General features: G+C 35.7%; 2 pseudogenes across 2 annotated transcripts; both read left to right on the forward strand.

Moving 5' to 3' along the window:
- The first annotated feature begins 8433 nt into the window (after positions 1-8433).
- On the forward strand, positions 8434-11657 carry LOC143541106 (cytochrome P450 CYP72A219-like; annotated as a pseudogene). The gene is made up of 5 exons (XR_013136701.1): positions 8434-9116; positions 9851-10068; positions 10140-10384; positions 10542-10921; positions 11206-11657. The product of XR_013136701.1 is annotated as a cytochrome P450 CYP72A219-like (transcript).
- A 1431-nt stretch (positions 11658-13088) lies between these two features.
- On the forward strand, positions 13089-20284 carry LOC143541105 (cytochrome P450 CYP72A219-like; annotated as a pseudogene). Its single transcript, XR_013136700.1, has 5 exons — positions 13089-13601; positions 18412-18629; positions 18708-18952; positions 19112-19496; positions 19812-20284. The product of XR_013136700.1 is annotated as a cytochrome P450 CYP72A219-like (transcript).

Below are 20284 nucleotides of genomic sequence, written 5' to 3' on the forward strand. Positions count from 1 at the left end.
TACTAAACACATAATATAAAACTCATTTCTATAATGTTTCCTTAAGTGCAATTAGATAAAGCAAAACTTGAATTAGTACTTGAAAAAATGAAAGAATGTAGTCTGCTGTGAAATTTGGAAGTCCGATACAAACGTTTCGCTAATGAGTGCTATTGTGCTATCTTCCCAATTTTGGTCTTTCATTCATTATTTAGTACAAAACAAAGCAAATACCATCATCCCAAAATTTAAAAAATTGCATTTTTTGTTTCGCTAATGAGTGCTATTGTGCTATCTTCCCAATTTTGGTCTTTCATTCATTATTTAGTACAAAACAAAGCAAATACCATCATCCCAAAATTTAAAAAATTGCATTTTTTGTTACTCACACGTCAAGAAATTCATAAGTTACAGATGGCAAGAACTTTTATCTGATTTTTGTTAATAAAAATGATGTAAAAGTTACACATTAAACACTCTTCGACTTGATTCATGTTTTAATTTTTTTTCTCACATTAATGTAGTTTGGGTAGAACATACACCGGTTCAGCCCATTAAGTAAGATAGTCAAACATGTCTCGACCAGAACCAAAATAGTCATTTTCTGAATAGACGTGTTTTAACCAGAAGGTAACCATAACCTGAACTTGCCGGACCTGAGTTCATCACTTTCAATAACCACTAACTAAAAATGCACATATAACTGTTGTGCATGCTGTTGGCTTCACATCAGGTGTGGCTGAAGGTTTCACAAAATTAAGATAATTTAGAAATTATAAAAAACATTTGCATGGTTTAAAACAAAAGAGAATATATATAAAGGTGAAAAACCTAAGCAGGGCTGAAAATGTGACTATTTTGTGCTCAGATGTTGGAGCTTCTAATAAAATAAAAGCACATTTGTTTCCTATCCGTAACACCAATATAGTTTCTACAGATAATTACAAATATTAAAAGTCAATGCCTAACAGTTATATCGAAAAACAATATTAGATTACATGGTTAAAGTAATTTGGAAGAGAAAGTATATGATTGCATGTACTATTATCCTTTAGAAACCTTTTTGTTCCATCTCCACCAAACAAGAGACCTACATCGCGCTTGCTCGGTCCTCCACCGGGATTGGGTTATGGATCACTCCATAGTATCTCACACATCAAAGCTATAAGAGCATTCACATCCCATTCCCTAAATGTATGTGAGGAGAGTATGTAAATTATAAGGTGAGGTTTTGAGGGGCTGTGAGTGTAAATTATAGGGTGGAGAGAAAAATGTAGTGATTTTTTGTAAATTTGGAGAAACATTTGGGGAACATTGTTTGCCCCTATTTATTTTTTATTATTTGTTGAATTGGTTGTGAGTAGAGGAGAGAGAAAACTGTAATGATAAAAGTATAAAAAATATTATTTAATTAAACAGGAGAGAGAAATGCAGTGTTTTCTAGTGTAATTATAGAGACAAGGATAGGGAATGGGATGAGAATGCTCTAACATATTAACATAACATAATGATATGATATTAGTACCAATAAATACAGCTTTCTGGACTAAAATACAAAATAAACGTAGAAAAACATACATACCTTTCATATGGGGGCTCACAATACATATCAATAACTCTAGTATCGGAGCTTCAAACCATCAGTGCTAAAAAGTCCACAATTAAAGACAATATCTTATTGCTTAAAGCATGGGCTAATAGTAAATAACAGAAAACTTCTGCAAATATCCCACAGATTTTCTTCACGCTTTTGCTTAAGTGTTTTCCACAATTAAGATTTATAGCTGGTAAAGTTTAATAACTCGATACAATTGCTTGAATGGAAAAAATGTTTAAGCAGATAGGAAACTTTTACCATGATGGTGACATACACTTGAATGCAAACAGTGTGATAACAACCTCAGTCGAAAATAATCATCGGTCAACAAAATCCCCATTAAATCAATTTTTGAACAAAAAAAGATAAACCTGTCATGGCCTCACATGTAATAGTTGTAATATCAAAACATCAGCGTCAACTTCATTTAAAACCAATTATAATCAATTAATATCCCCTAAAAATAAATTCAATATATAATTTATGATGATTATAAACAAACACTCACCTCCAGTTGCCAACACACCCTCTTGATTGTCTGTCATTGTAATAGTTATATTCTTCTCACCTTCTGTTGAGATCTGCATGCATGTAAAATGAAAAAAAATGGTAGTTAGATATTTGATTTTTGGTTTGATTTTATAACAAAATCAAGTTGGTAATTTGGTTTAAAAATCCACATTCGATTCAAACCAAGTAACAATAATAATTTGGGGTGTGCATATTAACCGTCATAACCGTTAACCGTTAACCGAACCGATTTTAACCGATAACCAGTGGGTCAGTTTAACGAATTTTTGAAAACCGCCAAATACGGGTCAGTTTTGGTTAAAGATAATTTCAAATCCGCCATAACCGAGCCGCCCCATTTACAAGATTCTCAACTTTGTAAAGTATAATTAGAACACGTTGATAATTTGGAGATTTTAAAGAAGGTAATACACTAATAATACTCTCATTTCTTTACTATATGATTTAACTTTACTATAAAGTTATCCATATATTTATCTATCGCTTGTTTGAGTATATATTATTAATATTATGGATTATATATTTTGTTGAACTATATGACATGTTATTTTAATTTTTTATTTTTAGTAATATTTAATATCAAAGTTTTAGGCTCAATTACATTGTTTTGGTGATGGTTAACCGACCCATAACCGACTCGCGATAACCTTCAAAACCGATTAACCGAAACTGCCATAATGGATCGGTTATGGTTATGGTTATCGATAACTAACATATCGGTTATGGTAATGGGTTTGGCCTAAACCGGACCCAAACCGACCCATACACACCCCTAATAATAATTATTTAAGTTCTGTCATTTTACACAATCTAATATAACCTGTCTAGATAATAAACAAATACTGGTTAAAAGTAGACATATGCGTTGAATTGTATTATATTTTATCTTTTAACTGATCAAATAAGTTCAAAGTCATTTGAATTGTTCATAAAACCTTGGGACTATTTTTGTTTGTTTTTGTATTTGTATGTTAAGTCTTTAATAGCAGTTAGACAACCCGGACCGTCGCCATCCACAGCAAAAAATCCAATTTAACTTAAAACCATTACCCAATCCACCAGCCCAGTGACCTGCCACCTGTAACAGAGAAGGTAACCGACCTTGCAGGCCATAAGGCGATATAATAGCTGCTATAAAGAAGGCAACTGCTCCGATAGTTTTTCATTATCCAAACTGACGTATTTCTTGCCTGCAAGTAATGGTTGTGCCTAAACGCCAACATATAAGAGTAGCTATATAAGAAACCATAAGAGTGTTATCTGATTTAAACTAAAATAAAATCTAACCTAACCAAAATTTGAACGTAGTTTCCAATTCAGTTTGAAATTACCTGAACTCGGCTTGGTATCGGTTTTAACCGAGAAAAATATTTAATTAAACAAAGGCCGAAAATGTGCATTTGTGACTTTCAATTTGCAGACATTTTATTGTCACTTTCTTGATATTTTTAGCACACATTTGACACACTTGTTTGCCATTTATATTCACTTTCTTGATACTTTTAGGACATGGATGGTTTTCATTAAGTTCATTTATTATCTTCAGTTTCTTGATATATTTAGCACGCATTTGATACTCGAGCTCGGATCAATAAAAAGCTCGTAATTTGGCGAGCTTTTTTGAGCTCGAGCTGAGCTTGAGCCTCAAATAAATCTATTTAGTTATTGGGCTAGAGCTCAAATAAATCTTGTTTAGTCCATTCACCTTAAACATAATATTGGAGTACCATGAGCAGCTTTTTCTTCATAGTTCACTTTCTTCATTAGGCTAATAATTGAACCAATAACTGAGAACATTACTTTCTGCAAAAAAAAATAATAATAATAAGATAAAATAAAAAAAATCAAACAAACAAAAAGAAGAAATAGCTTTATAAGGCATCAAGGATTAAAGGGTGCTAAATGAAAAATATCCAAGTTTAAAATTTGTTATTTAGTGAATTGAAAAAACAAAGAGATAATTAACTCATAGAACTTGAAAAAACAACCCATGAGCGGAGTTTGAGCTTTGGAAATAGAGCTTGAAACGCCGAAGCTCGAACCCTCGTAAATCAAAACGATAAATTGAATTATATAAAATGTGAAGGTGGAATACCCTTACCCCATGCATTTTCCAACATCCCGTTCTAACCCGAACACGGTTTGACCGTTTAAAGTCATTAATCTTTGACGCAAACAAAAATTTATACCTTTTTTTTAAAATGACCAAAACTCATTATTTCTTATAATCCATTTTGATTCGAAACAAAAGTGAGACCTTTTTTAAATGACCCGAACTCATTTTTTTTATAAAAAAAGTGTGTACAAGTCAAGGAAACTGGTCAATCAGGCTGATTATCTCCGAAGTAATTATAATATAAACAATAAAAGACAAATATGCCCCTGCACAAAACCTGTTACGTTTAATATTCTTTAGTATAATCTTCATATATAACCTAATGTATATTATTTAGTTAAAAGAATATAAAAGTTTTTTGAGTCAAGTAAATTAAAAATGCACCTTCATCATTGACATCAGACGTGTCCATTGCCTCAATTGACGCTGCAACCGTCCGATGTCCAGGCGGATCGGCCGTATGATTCAACTCTGAAAAAACTTTATGCTTTGTGATAGGCCGTTCTCTAACAGCTTGCAACTTCCAAGAATAATGATAATAAAATCAATTTAAAGACAATTAAATGAAATATCATGTTAATCACTGCATACAAAAATCAAAAAAGAACTGCAAACCATGGAAGCATAAGTATGCTTTTGAGATAATAACATCAATAATTAGCAGGTACCTGAACAACTCCAAGCTATTAGAACATTCGACTTTGATTACAATGGAATTAGAAGTTGAACAGGTGTCTGTATTATGTTTTATAATGTAATATAGATAATACATTAAAAATAAAAATACATATGACTAAGTGAAAAGAATAAAATTAGTGTATACAATGTCAACAAAATATAAATCTAAAGTAAGTGAATTAGTAAATGTGTTTTAAAAACATATACATCAATTTTTAAATCCGGTCAGTTAAACCACGTACGTAGTCCGGTTCGTTTGGTAACTCGCCCGAATTAACCCGTCCCTTCAAATGGACGCAAATAACTCATTCTAATCCAGTTTAAGGAATAGTTTATGTACACCATTTTTTCTTCTTAGATCAAGGGGTATACTCTAACGGCCAAGGCGTCAAAGATGAGTTGGCAAGGGTTAACGAGTGGCATACCACTCACTTCATGGGTTAAAGGACGTTGAATGCAAGGTGAGTTAAAATGTTAACGGACTTTAAATTCTCTACACACACGCACAAATAATAATAATAATTTAGGAATCAACATTTTATTAAATAAAGAGAGGTAAATGGGGGTTAAACAATATCCTTAAGGTAGGGTGGAGTGAAATGAAGTAAAATATGTGATGTGGTGCCTGCATGGAGTTAAGAAGCGTAAGTGCATACCCCCATTGCCTTAGAAAATAAAGGTAGGTCATGTGTAACGGAACATGTAATAAATTAAAAAGTATTGAATTTTAATAATTTTAATTTTGATCTATTGGTTAGGATTAATTCTAAATGAAAAAAATGAATTTTGACAATCCCAAGTTTCAATTAATTTTTTGGGAAAAATTCCCATAATAGTCCATTTAAAGAATGTGTTCCCAAAATTATCCTAAATAATTCAAGTTTCCAACTTTGTCTCTTTGTTATCTCGTCGCCGACGACATGATAGCGAACACCGATGATGCGTTACCGAAACAAATAGGATAACGACACGTGGCCGGAATAGGTCATCGACGATGCGTTAGTGGATAACGCATCGTTGCTACCCTACGTTAGCAACATAACGCATCGCTGCTACCCTACGTTACGTATAACTAGGGTTGACGATGCGTTATGTTGCTAACGTAGGGTATCGGTGATGCGTTATGTTGTTGCTACCTTGTTATGACAACACAAGGGTTCCACAATGCGTTAGTGATAACGTATCGCTGCTACCCTACGTTAGCAACATAACGCATCGCCGCAACTCTATGTTAGCAACATAACACATCGTCAACACAGATTCCGGCCACGTGTCGTTATCCTATTTCTTTCAGTAACGCATCGTCGATGTTCGCTATCATGTCGTCGGCGACGAGATAACAAAGGGATAAAGTTGGAAACTTGAATTAGTGGGGATAAACCTAAAAACACATTCTATGAATGGGCCATTTTGAGAATTTTCCCTAATTTTTTTCCAACAATATTCTGACATTAACCGAAAACTTACCCGCTAGCTTTTTATGACATTGTCAACTCTTTCATTTATTAAGTTGAAAAAGAAGGTTTAAAGTCGAGACGGTTAAAAAACACTTTTTCAATTGAAATTAATCACATTTATGCAGTTAATGCTAGAGTTTTATCACAGTGGACATTGGTGCAATTAAGTTTTCTTGAAATTGGTGGCCGGCTGGGTCACCACCGATGCCTTTAATTCCAAGTGTGGGTTACGTTTTGCCAATTAGTGTAGGCCAGACCTTGATGGTTGTTAAAAAAAATAATTCTTTGTGCGTGTTTAATTAGTTTATTGTAAATATATTGACAAATAAATAGTTTTTTTCTTTAAACTAACTATTATTTTTCTTAACAGGTTTTTTAACAACAATTTGCATCACCGGCGGTCAACTAACCTACCCGATCATTCACATTCATTGAGTATGGAAGTTTAGGGTACTTGGATGACACGTCCTCAAAGGGAAGCTCGTGCATCAGTCCATCTTGTTAGTCCTGACTTGAAGCTACCCACATGAGAATACCAACCATAGGTGAGAAAACCCCTAACGCAATCTTAAATGTTCTACTTTTGTCACCGGTAAGACTGGACCCCATGAAATATGTTTTACACGTGTTCTTAGTAATAACTATTTGAATTTAAAATTAAAAATAGTAATTTTAAGTAAATAAAATAAAGTATTTAATGAATCAGAGTGATTAAATAATTAGAAAATAATAATCAAACGAAAATCATATAAGCTCAAGCTTGAAAGAGAATGGCACAAATCGAGTACTTTAAGGAATCAAAACCGGGTATTTCGGGTATGGTCACAAAAGTCAAAACCAGGTCGGGTAGAACTGGTTACGTATAGTCGGATATTTGACCGGTTTTTTCGGATCTTGGGTAGGGTCGGGTCAGGTTTTGACAGGGTAAAGGTGGAACCGGTTCTGACGTGTCCAGGTCGGGGTAGGGTCCGGTCCAGTTCTGGGTACAATCTTGGAAGAAATCCAATACTAGGTCGTACCCGTGGTCAGGTACGGGTAGAAATCAGTTCATGGTCGGGTCTAAAACTGGGTATTTTGTGCACCTCTAGCTTGAAATATAATTCATAAACTGGGCTTGAGTTTTAGAAATTAAACTCTATATAAACCAAGCCCAAGCCCAAGCCCAAGCCCAAGCCCATTTACACCCCTAAATTTGTTCCTCACATAATTAAGTCCTAGCTCACTCCACGTTTCCACTTTGGGCATGCTTAATTCCTTATCTTCAGTCCAGCCACTCACTTCGATATAATACTTTTTTTCCAAATATACCCCCTTGCACTTTAAAATAAAACGTCAGTTGTATCCCACAATTTTATATTGTTTTTACTTGCACACTTAAAACGTCAAGTGAACTTTTAGTATATTTGTGTTTTAATTTCTTGGGCCTCAATGAAATTTTGACATTGTCCATCATGAAATTTTAGCATCAATTCTTAAAAATGTTGGCACCGTTTCTCAAAAGAATTTATGAAATATTATAAAATTTTACAAATATAATAAAAGTAGTTGACAAATATAAAATAACTAACTTCAATTTGAACAATTAAACAAATAAGATCATTCTAAACAATTAAGCTCATTTTAAACTATTAAGCCTACCAACTTCAACTAGCTGTTACAGTAACAAACAAGCATATGGGTGTTTTGAGGCTTTTTGAAACACTAGGGTGTTTGACGAATGTCGCTTATGGTTAGCCCGAGGTGTGACCATATGACTTTTTACGAAGATGATAAAAGAAGACTCAAAACTGAACTATCAAGCTACATTGATTGATGATTTGAAAGCACATAGAAGATTTTCCATATTTGAATGATGGGGTAACCATACCGTGGACCTACTTAAGTTCAGACCAACAATCCTTACAAATGAAGGAACCATCAAATGTACCGATTTAATTAAGTCCCCATCAGCATTTCCTACGACAATGAACAACAGATCTCAAAACACAACACGTACAACTCATAAATCCCCTCACTCAAGCCAAAGGCGTTCTATCTTCTTAGTCAAGCGTGAGAGCAATCTACATTTGTGATCTTGTATATTTCGTTAGCATATTTGTATGAAAAATAAACCCCGTCATGTTATTATATGGAGGAACATACCCATGATGCATTAATGATGGTAAAAGCCCTTTGATCACCCCAGTGTAAAGAAATCCTCGGTCCGCCACTTGATACTACAAAGCAACAATTAATGTTTTAAACAACATTAGTCATTACAACTTAAAATTTTTAAAGTTAACCATAATTACCATGTTTATAATGATCACACTCTTTATAAATTTTATACTCACATAAACATAGGGGCCTTTATGCAAAAATATTATTGGGTCCATCATGAATTACTCAAAAGTATAGGGGAGTCAAAGCAAACATCACTATCAATAAAAATCATATTCTCCTCAAGTCATCACAAGATTTAGAATATTTCCTACAAAGATGGAAGTAAGTGGAGTATGGCGTGTTGTGGGAATAGTAATATTGATAATACTTGTGTGGTGTGCATTAAGATTTTTGAATTGGGTGTGGTTCAAACCAAAGAGGATGGAGAAGTTTTTAAGGAAGCAAGGCCTCAAGGGAAACTCGTATAGATTCTTGTTTGGAGACATGAAAGAGTTTGTAAAGATTGTAAAAGAGGCCAAATCAAAACCCATAAATCTAAACGACGATATAGTTACCCGAGTCTTGCTCTACAACCATAAAGTTATTACTGTTTATGGTACACGTTCGGGCTCACTTTTCCTTACTATATTCCATCATCTTTTTTGTTATAATTTAATACTTTTGGATATGAATGTTTTAAATAGAAGAGTAAATTGTGGTTTTCGTCATTATGATTTGTTAAATTTTTCTCTTTTATTCCAAATGTTTAAAATTTGCCTTTTTCGTCCATAGAGTTTCATTTTCGTTGCAATTTCCATCCATCTCGTTAACATATTTTGGGCCAAAATAACATATTTTAACAAGCCAGATAAACAAAATTGCAACGAAAGTGAAACTCTAGGGACGGAAATAGCAAATTTTTTAACTTTTAAACTGAAAAAGTAAATTTGAACAAACCATAAGGGTGAATACCACACGTTACTCGAAATTAGAACAATAATTGCAACTTTTCAAAATGGTACTAACCACTACCATTTATACAAGTTGTACAACCCTCGTATAGTAAATTTCGTGCATACAACTATATGAATCGTATAATCACTTAGTCGATGTCAGCTCCAATACCTTCGCATACTTGTGTACGCAAAAAGCTATATGGGTTGTATTGTGGGAGGTGGTCTGTCTAACAACTTTGTTATATATATATATGATGATTGTTTCGCTAGCAAGGTACTTAATTAGGATGTAGCTTGGTTCATTAAATCTATCATTTAATGCATTTCTAAAATTTTAATAATTTTGAATTTTCTTCAATTGACATAAAAGATGCAATTTATTTTATGTATATAGGCAAAAACTACTTCACTTGGATGGGACCAATACCTGTGGTGCATATAACTGAACCAGCTATGATAAAAGAAGTCTTTGCAAATAACTATCGATTTCAAAAGCCGAAGGGAAACCCTTTAATAAAGTTGCTAGTAGCAGGTCTAGCTGACGCGGAATGTGATCAATGGAGCAAACACCGGAAAATCATCAATCCTGCGTTTCATGTTGAGAAGCTCAAGGTTTGTTATTACATATCGTCTAGCAAGACAATTTAAATATATCACTAAATAATTGTAAGTTTTCAATGTAGCACATGGTGCCTGCATTTTATACGTGTTGTGTCGAGATGATCAACAAATGGGAAGATATGTTTAGAAGCGAAAGCTCATGTGAACTTGATGTTTGGTCTTATCTTCAAACATTCTCCAGTGATGTAATTTCACGTACTGCATTTGGAAGTAGTTTTGAGGAAGGTAAAAGAATATTTGAACTACAACTAGTACAAGCAAAACTCGTCATAGAGGCTATTCTATCAATATATATTCCAGGATCAAGGTGAGCATATATGTTCATAACATAACTTTTGAGCTTGTTCACTTTTGATTAATAGAGATCAAAGGATTATTACAGTATATTTTCATTTCAAAATGGCAATACCTTAAGTTCTATTGTTGAAAAGATATGAATTTTAAAATCAAACACAACTTTGCAGATTTTTACCAACAAAAAGAAATAAGAGAATGCAGGAAATTGATCGTGAAGTGAGGCTTCGATAAGGGGTATCATCGACAAGCGAATCGTCGCAATTAAAAAGGGAGAAAGTAATAATGAAGACTTGTTGGGCATACTATTGGAGTCCAATTCTGGAAAGTAAAACAAGGGAATACCAATTCTGGATTAAGTATTGATGAAATCATCGAAGAGTGTAAGCTTTTCTACTTTGCAGGACAGGAGACCACAGGAAACTTGCTTGTTTGGACAATGGTGTTGTTGGCTCAACACACGGATTGGCAAGCTCGGGCTAGAGATGAAGTTTTACGAGTCTTCAAAGAGAACAAACTAGATATTGATGGGTTGAATCGTTTAAAAATAGTAAGTAATTTTACCATCTTTTTGAAAGATAAATCTCTTATACAATTTCCTTTATTGTGTATATAAATCTCTTTACTTCCGTGATTCTATAGTGTAAAGTATATACTAACGCGAGTTTCATGAAATTACAAAAATATTAAGTATTTTATCCCTGCCGGTTAATTATTACTGTAGTTAGAAGAAAGCCAAATATAGTGTTTCATAATTTTTGCCTAAAGTAACAGCAAGAACTCTCAGTGACTCAGTTCTATATTTAAGAATATGCAACTTCTTATGTTTTGTAGGTTAACATGATTTTTAGTGAGGTGCTTAGACTTTATCCACCAGTGACATCGTTAACACGCACGATACATCAAGAAACCAAATTAGGCGACATCACAATACCTGCCGGATCTTTGCTACAATTGCATAATATGCTTTTGCATCATGACCGCGACATATGGGGTGACGATGTTAAGGAATTCAAGCCTGAAAGATTTTCCGAAGGTGTGTCAAAGGTGACCAAGGGTCAAGCATCATACATTCCTTTTGGCTGGGGTCCTCGTATATGCATTGGACAAAATTTTGCTTTGTTGGAAGCAAAAACCGCGCTAGCAATGATTCTACAACATTTTCAGTTTGATCTCTCACCATCTTATTCGCATGCCCCACACACGATCATCACTCTTCAACCGCAGTTTGGAGCTCATTTGATATTACGAAAACTTTAAATGATATGAACAGTATATGCATATATGTATATATTTAAATTGCTTTGTTTACGCTACACTAAAACTGCTTGCGGACATTAAGTCCCACAGGCCGAGTCCATTGTTTACTTGTTTTTACGGTTTGAGCTATATATATGTAATGTATATATGTGTTATGTTGATGACTCTCTGAATGAATGAGATTGCTCTTTACATTCTCTCAGTTTTTATCACGTTATCACCTAGCTCGTTTGCTCTCTACATTTGTTTTCACTTCCAATCCACAAATAACTTCATAGCCTCTGATCGTCACAAGGAGTTTCAGTGTGAGCAATTAAGCAATTATAAGCTCATTGTAAACAATTAAGCACATTTCAAACAATTAAGCCTACCAACTTCAACTAGTTGACAATTACAAACAAACGAACAAACACATGGGTGTTTTGAGGCTTTTTGAAAGAGTAGGCCGGTGTTTGAGGAATGTCTCTTATGCTTAGCTGAAATGTAACCATATATATGAATTTTTGCATTGATGATAAAAGAAGACTCAAAATTGAACTTCCAAGCTACATTGATGATTTGAAAACGCATAGAAGATTTGACAGGTTACAAATGAAGGGACCATCATTTATACCTATTTAAAGTCCCCATCAAGACTTCCTACGACAATGAATATCTTTAAACATATGAACTACAACATCAAGGAGATCTTAGAACACAACACAATAAGTACATGTACAACTTATAAATGCCCTCACACAACATTAAAGATGGCATGTTTGATGCATTAATGCATTTGATGACATTTCCATCTTATAACTTTCGTTTGAAAAACACAAAGTTCAGGGTATATTGAATGATTATTTTTTTTGCTTACCAAATGACAATAATGTCCTTGAAAATTTGGTCCATCAATATTGTTTTTTAATAATAATTGTGTGTTTAAGTATAAACTTATAAATTGACTAAGACCATCACCGATAGAGGTGATTCTTTAGATAAAGAATGTGTCCAATGTAACAGATGACCCACCATTTCTCTCTTTTTTCTTTCTTCTCTCTCATCCATCTCTCCTCATATGACCCATAATTCTCCTCACATATATTCTTAGTACATTTTTGGTGAAGAATTTTACTCACTCTCTCTCTCCTCCAAATCATCATCTCTCTCTCTCTTCTAAGAATCTATAAAAATCTTCTATTGGAGATGGTCTAATAAATTTTGAAAGTGAAGATTTGTGATGGGACAAACAAAAAATGAAATATGAACACTTTTAGTGGAACGGGGGGGGGTTTCTTTTAGACCATGACCACTGCCCCCAAACAATGTAGAAAATGACCATTACTCTTACACAGAACTTGTCTTTACCCTAAAATAAACTTTCATTTACTTCCGCTGGAGTCTCGTCACGAAGGATTTGGCCCAGTCACGCCTAACATTGTCGTGTCTTTGAGATCAATATCGGATGTGTGAGAAACCGAATTTGTCATTATATTAAACTTTTAACCATTAACAAATACCATGTTTATTATGCTATACTCTTTATAAATGGTATACTCACATAAATATTGGGCCTTCACACAAAACTGTTATAGGGTCCATCATAAATTATTACTCAAAAGTATAGGGGAGCTAAAGCAAACATCATCCATCAATAATTATCATTTTCTCTCCTAAATTCATCACAAGATTTAGAAAGTTTCCTACCAAGATGGAAGTAAGTGGAGTATGGCTTGGTATGGGAGTAATAATCTTGATAATACTTGTGTGGTGTGCATCAAGATTTTTGATTTGGGCGTGGTTCAAACCAAAAAGGATGGGGAAGTTCTTAAAAAAGCAAGGCCTCAAGGGAAGCTCCTATAAATTCTTGTTTGGACACGTAAAAGATTTTGTAAAGATGGTAAAAGAGGCCAAATCAAAACCCATAAATCTGAACGACGATATAGTTGTCCGAGTCTTGCCCTTCCAACATAAATCTGTCACTGCTTATGGTACACGTTTTGGCTCATTTAACCTTACTATTTTCCTTCATCTATTCCCATTATATCGACACTTTAGTAGTATTTAATATAGAACAATACCCACAATTGGCAACATGTGTTTATCCTTTTTGCTTTTGATACATATATTTATATCCTCGGATGCTGTGGAATTTTTTAACCAGGTTTAGTGGGTCGTGTTGGTGCACATTGTGTGGCCGTCGCTTGGCGAATAGTTTAGAATGTTTATGTTGTATGCTGTACACCTAGGTAGTGGTTCACGCTGAAAGTGATCCATTTGAAAGAGCATTTTCAAATGGATACTCATTCGATCGAATGAGTTTCTGATTCGATCGAATGAGTCTGCCATTCGATCGAATAGGACTCATTCGATCGAATGAGTCCTGACCGAATGGCAGCGGGTATAAATACCAGCTTTCAGGCGTGAACAAAAAAGGATTTGCGTGCCCGGCGCCCAGGTGCTGTCCGGATGAGGGGGGAGGCCATGCTCGACCTCCCCCTGCCATAGATCGTGATTTCAGTGTTTAACAAGCATGTAATCTTTCGTTTTTTATCAATGAAATCGTTTGTTTCGTGTTTGTTTCTATCCGTCTTTGGTTATCAAACCTTCCGTCTCGAACCGGCTCGGATCGTCTCGGTCCAGACTGATCCAACAATTGGTATCAGAGCCACGGTTACCGCTAGAAGGGTCTAACAACCGATCTAGCAAGCCGAGCTCTTGATTTTATGCGTTCTGGACGTTAAACTGTTGGTGTGTTCTTCGTGTTCTTCGCGTTTTCTGGGCTGGCGTTTAAGGAGTCGAATCAGTCCATTCGATCGAACGAGTTCCCCATTCGATCGAATAGGCCTATTCGATTGACTGATTCGATCGAATCGGTCTTCCCGCTCAAAACTGTCACTTTCAAACGCCAGTGTTCCCGCCCAGACAGCCTGTTCATTCGATCGAACCAGATGTCTTCATTCGACCGAATCAGGGTCACATTCGATCGAACCAGGCTGATCGAACCAGTTCTTCATCCGATCGAATCTGTGGTTCATTCGACCGAACCAGTTCTCATTCGATCGAACGTGTTCCAGACCAAAAAAAAAAAAAAAGTCTGGAACGCCCGCTTACACGAAAATTTGCCCAAGCCATTTTTATCAGTCGGGAAGCCTTCTGAAAAAGTTTGGCAAAAATAAAATTTTTCGACAAAATTTCCGGGTCAGTGATGAAGATTTTTCTGGACATCCTCTACAAGTTGATCACAATCCAGAAAAGTTTTGGTGATAGTGAAATTTTTCACTGATATTTGCCGGGAAAGTCAGAGCGTTTAAATGTTTAACGGTTAAAGCGGCAAATTTGGAGATGAACAAAGTACAATCACCTGAAGGAATTATCGTCTACAAGTTTAAGGGATAACCCTTGTTCATTGAGCTTCTACAATGGTGATTGCTAGAAGAACACAAAAGAGAGTAGTGAAGAGATCAGCAGTTGGTGCTGATATTGTGGGGTAGTCAGGAGCATCTGACTATTTATGGGCCAATCATTGTTATATTTATCTTCCGCATGTGAGGATTCCGCTTTGTGGAGGGAATCAGTCTGTGATTATCTGGTGATACCTAAGGGTCTGCTTGGAGTGTATTGCTTACGTTAATCTTTTTGATTGAGAGTACCAATTTCTCAATTGAAATTCTCTAGTCTACGTGAAGGGTTCTGCATAGTCACTCAGGTTAGAAGTTTAAAGGGTTTGGTACAACGCTTTCTACTGAAGATTTGATCGGCCTCCCGCGGATGAAGTATCCGGTCAAGCTGACCACCTGGATATGGACGCCAGCGGGCTGCTGTGCATTACTGGGTTGACTTCACGAAGGCATTTCAAGTCCGATCAGAGCAAAGGATTTACTTGGTGGAGGTGGCTCCTTAGAGTATTGATGCCGAGATCAAAATGCAATACTTAGCCGATCCAAGAAGACAGTTTTTAGAAGTTATTTTATCAGATTTTACAGAATGGTGGGAATATTGGTTCGCAATCACGGAGTTAATGATGTGTCTTTGTCTCCGATGATGAATCTGCATACAAACTAATCTGTTTAGGGGGTTAGCTGTGGATTGGAAGCCTCTGTCCTTTGCCCAATACATGTTGGTGAAGTAACCGTGTGGGTGAAGATTCGCCGATAGTAAGTCGCGCAGCGGAAGCGTGCATGTATTGTCAAGTTTATACATTGGGATACAGTTACTGTTGAGAGGGAATTTCTATAGTTGGTTGTTTTAAACAGATTATTTTGTCTGAAGATGTCAGCAATGGAGAACACTTTGCATCATTAACCGAGAGTTCAGTCTAAGGGGGAATCTTGCTGCAATGATGGTATTCTTCAACGTGATTATCAAGATAAAGCAGAAGATTTGACTGAAGATTGCAAGAGGTGTCTACAGCAATTCGCAAGCAACGTCCAAGGGGGAATATGTTGGTGCACATTGTGTGGCCGTCGCTTGGCGAATAGTTTAGAATGTTTATGTTGTATGCTGTACACCTAGGTAGTGGTTCACGCTGAAAGTGATCCATTTGAAAGAGCATTTTCAAATGGATACTCATTCGATCGAATGAGTTTCTGATTCGATCGAATAGGACTCATTCGATCGAATGAGTCCTGACCGAATGGCAGCGGGTATAAATACCAGCTTTCAGGCGTGAACACAAAAGGATTTGCGTGCCCGGACGCCCAGGTGCTGTCCGGATGAGGGGGGAGGCCATGCTCGACCTCCCCCTGCCATAGATCGTGATTTCAGTGTTTAACAAGCATGTAATCTTTCGTTTTTATCAATGAAATCGTTTGTTTCGTGTTTGTTTCTATCCGTCTTTGGTTATCAAACCTTCCGTCTCGAACCGGCTCGGATCGTCTCGGTCCCGACTGAACCAAATCGGATGAGGAGGGAGAACAGAATACACACTCACGAACCAGCAGCCTACAGAAACACTCTCAATCGTTCTTCGTGTTCTTGGTCGTTTCCTCCAATCCTAGGCGTCAAACCCCTTTAGGAATCGTACCTACGTGCCCGGCGCCCAGGTGCTGTCCGGATGAGGGGGGAGGCCATGCTCGACCTCCCCCTGCCATAGATCGTGATTTCAGTGTTTAACAAGCATGTAATCTTTCGTTTTTATCAATGAAATCGTTTGTTTCGTGTTTGTTTCTATCCGTCTTTGGTTATCAAACCTTCCGTCTCGAACCGGCTCGGATCGTCTCGGTCCAGACTGATCCAACAGGTCGTGCACCTCAAACTTTGTTTTTCGTAGAATTGGTTTCCCTGTCCAAAAAGAGATTGCGGCGCAACTTGTTGCTCGTTTACAATTTCATGCTTTTCTATTGTAACTAGTTTGTTTTTAGATGAAAATATTAAAAAAAATGTTAAAAATACTAACCACTCTGTTTTTAAAGAAAAAAAAGATCTAGAGAAGTTCCTATATACATATGAAAAATTAAAATGAGGATAGACATGTGGGTGGACATGGTTGAAAGATGGTATATATGGACCATGGGGCGGACCTAGTTGTCTCCCTGTGGCCGCCCACTCACCACCATTTTTTCTCTTTTCTGATAAGCGAAGACTTGGTCAAGGTCCCAAATTAAGTTCCCTATCACCAATCTTGGCCCAAAAGGCTACCAGTTTAAGCCCATCCACATTTTCTATACCATGAAGGCATGAAGAAAAACATCGGTCACAATCTATAGGGGCAACCGAGTTAGGGATTGTTGAGAAGAAGAGTCAAACCGAGTTAAACTTTGAGAGTTGTAATCAAAGTTATATTTTTCTAATTAACATAAATGAGAGTTTTTCGTTTATTTCGTGTGTGATTATCGATCGGGACTTGAACATGCGACCTAATCAGTAGGATACAAGAGTAACGTATGCTGGAACTATATATATGGTGAGCTCCCAATAGCAAGGATGGTAACCTTGATCAAAGAGTCGCCTCTATGGTGTACCCGACTTCGATGATGGCCTCCATCATGTATGCCTTGTCCCCCAAGAGAACTGTTGAACCTAGTGTTCATAAACCATTTGAAGACTTTCATCGGAATTTAAATTTCTTGATATAATCTACACAGCGTAATCAATAAATAAACAACTTGAATTTTTTTTTTAAATTATGAGTTGTATAAAAGCTATATGGGTCGTACTATAAGGGTCATATAGTTGTTTGATGTTCTTGACCAGATGCTTCATATAGGTTAAACGAGGCTTTTGTGAAGGATTAATCCGATTAATCTTTCATTTTGTTTAAAAAGATACGACTCATATAGTGGAAACCCTAAATCTAGTGACTTTTATCAAGCATATGGTCATAAATCCAAAATTTAACTAAAGCACACAATATATAATAGTTTTGGTGTAATCTTGTGTCTTGGAATATAATTAGCAGTGGAATATGTTATTGGATTGAATAATGGACGGAATCTTGTATAGTGTTCAATAATTGACGGAATCCTATATCATTTAAGATAAATGACAAAATCTTTTATCATATCAAATAACTGTCCGACATGTTTATCGAAAAAAAACTTGATAAGTGCACAAAAATATGTATTTATACGAGTCATGTAGCCTTTGTATAGGAAAACTTGCATATCCAGCTATATGACTCGTATAGATACTTAGTCAACTTCAGGTCTAACACCCTCACAGACTTGTGTACGGAAAAACGCTATACGAGTTATATGGTGTTTGAATTTGGGTGGTGGTGTCTGTTTAACCTCTTTCTTTCTTTTTTTTTTTTGAGTTTTCTTCAAATGACATAAAATATGTTATTTATTTAATGCATAGGAAAAAACTACTTCACCTGGTTGGGACCTATACCTGTGGTGCATATAACTGAACCGGCTATGATAAAAGAAGTCTTTGCAAATAACTATCGATTTCAAAAGGCGAAGGGAAACCCTTTAACAAAGTTGCTAGTAGCAGGTCTAGCTAAAGCTGAATGTGATCAATGGAGCAAACACCGGAAAATCATCAATCCTGCTTTCCATGTTGAGAAGCTCAAGGTTTGTTATTATATATTGTCTTATGTCAAAAATATAGCAAATTTTTAGCCATTAAATGATATTAAGTTTTCTTTATAGCATATGGTTCCTGCATTTTGTATGTGTTGTGTTGAGATGATCAACAAATGGGAAGATATGTTAAGGACGGAAAGCTCGTGTGAACTTGATGTATGGCCTTATCTACAAACATTCTCGAGTGATGTAATTTCACGTACTGCGTTTGGCAGTATTTTTGAGGAAGGTAAAAGAATATTTGAACTACAACAAGAACAAGCACAATGGTTCATAGAGGCTATACAATCAATCTATATTCCAGGATCAAGGTGAGTATACATGTTCTTCATAACCTAACTTTTGAGCTCCTTTTCATTTAATTAATGGAGGTCAACCGATTATTACAATATATTTTCATTTTAAAATGGCAATAGTTTGTGTTTTATTGTAGAAAAGATTGAGTTTTAAAATCAAACACAACTTTGCAGATTTTTACCAACAAAGAAAAATAAGAGAATGAAGGAAATCGATCGTAAAGTGAGGGCTTCGATAAGGAGTATCATCGACAAGCGAACCGTAGCAATTAAAGAAGGAGAAAGCAATAATGAAGACTTGTTGGGCATACTACTGGATTCCAATTACAAAGCAATAAAACAACAAGGGAATACCAATTCTGGATTAAGTATTGATGAAATCATCGAAGAATGTAAGCTTTTCTACTTTGCAGGACAGGAGACCACATGAACTTTACTTGTTTGGACGATGGTGTTGTTGGCTCAACACACGGATTGGCAAGCCCAGGCTAGAGATGAAGTTTCACTAGTCTATGGAGAGAAGAAAATTGATATCGACGGATTGAATCGTTTAAAAATAGTAAGTATTTTCACCCTTTGTTGGACAAAAAATATTTCTTCTTATATATTGTGCTGCATTGTTTTTAGAAATCTATTTATTTCCATGATTCTATGGTGTAAGCTATAAAGTATCAAGTAACACTAGTTCTAAGATATATACTTTTCTCTCTGGTTGGCATTAATTTATAGTTAGCAGAAAAAAAGAAAAAAAAAAGAGTGTTCATGTTTTTGCCAAAAGTGTCACCAACCACCGTGTAAAACTGTAAATTATATTGGGATTTGCTATATATAACTATATTGTTCTTGAGAATACTTTACTCGTTATTTTTTACAGGTTAACATGATTTTTAGTGAGGTGCTTAGACTTTACCCCCCGGTGGTATTTTTAGTACGCACAATACATCAAGAAACTAAATTAGGTGACATAACGTTGCCTGCTGGATCTTTGCTACAATTGCATAATATGCTTTTGCACCATGACCGTGACATATGGGGTGACGATGTTAAGGATTTCAAGCCTGAAAGATTTTCCGAAGGTGTGTCAAAGGTGACCAAGGGTCAAGCATCATACATTCCTTTTGGTTGGGGTCCTCGTATATGTATTGGACAAAATTTTGCTTTGTTGGAAGCAAAAACCACGCTAGCAATGATTCTACAACATTTTCAATTTGAACTCTCGCCATCCTATTCGCATGCCCCACACACGATCATCACTCTTCAACCGCAGTTTGGAGCTCATTTGATATTAAGAAAACTTTAAATGATATGAAGGACATGCATATGTTCATATTTTGTTTTGTGTATGCT

The sequence above is a fragment of the Bidens hawaiensis genome, unplaced genomic scaffold (genome assembly GCF_021521415.1).
Source record: "Bidens hawaiensis isolate Kalapana, Puna unplaced genomic scaffold, B.hawaiensis_p1.1 tig00012467_1, whole genome shotgun sequence".
NCBI classification, from domain to species: domain Eukaryota; kingdom Viridiplantae; phylum Streptophyta; class Magnoliopsida; order Asterales; family Asteraceae; genus Bidens; species Bidens hawaiensis.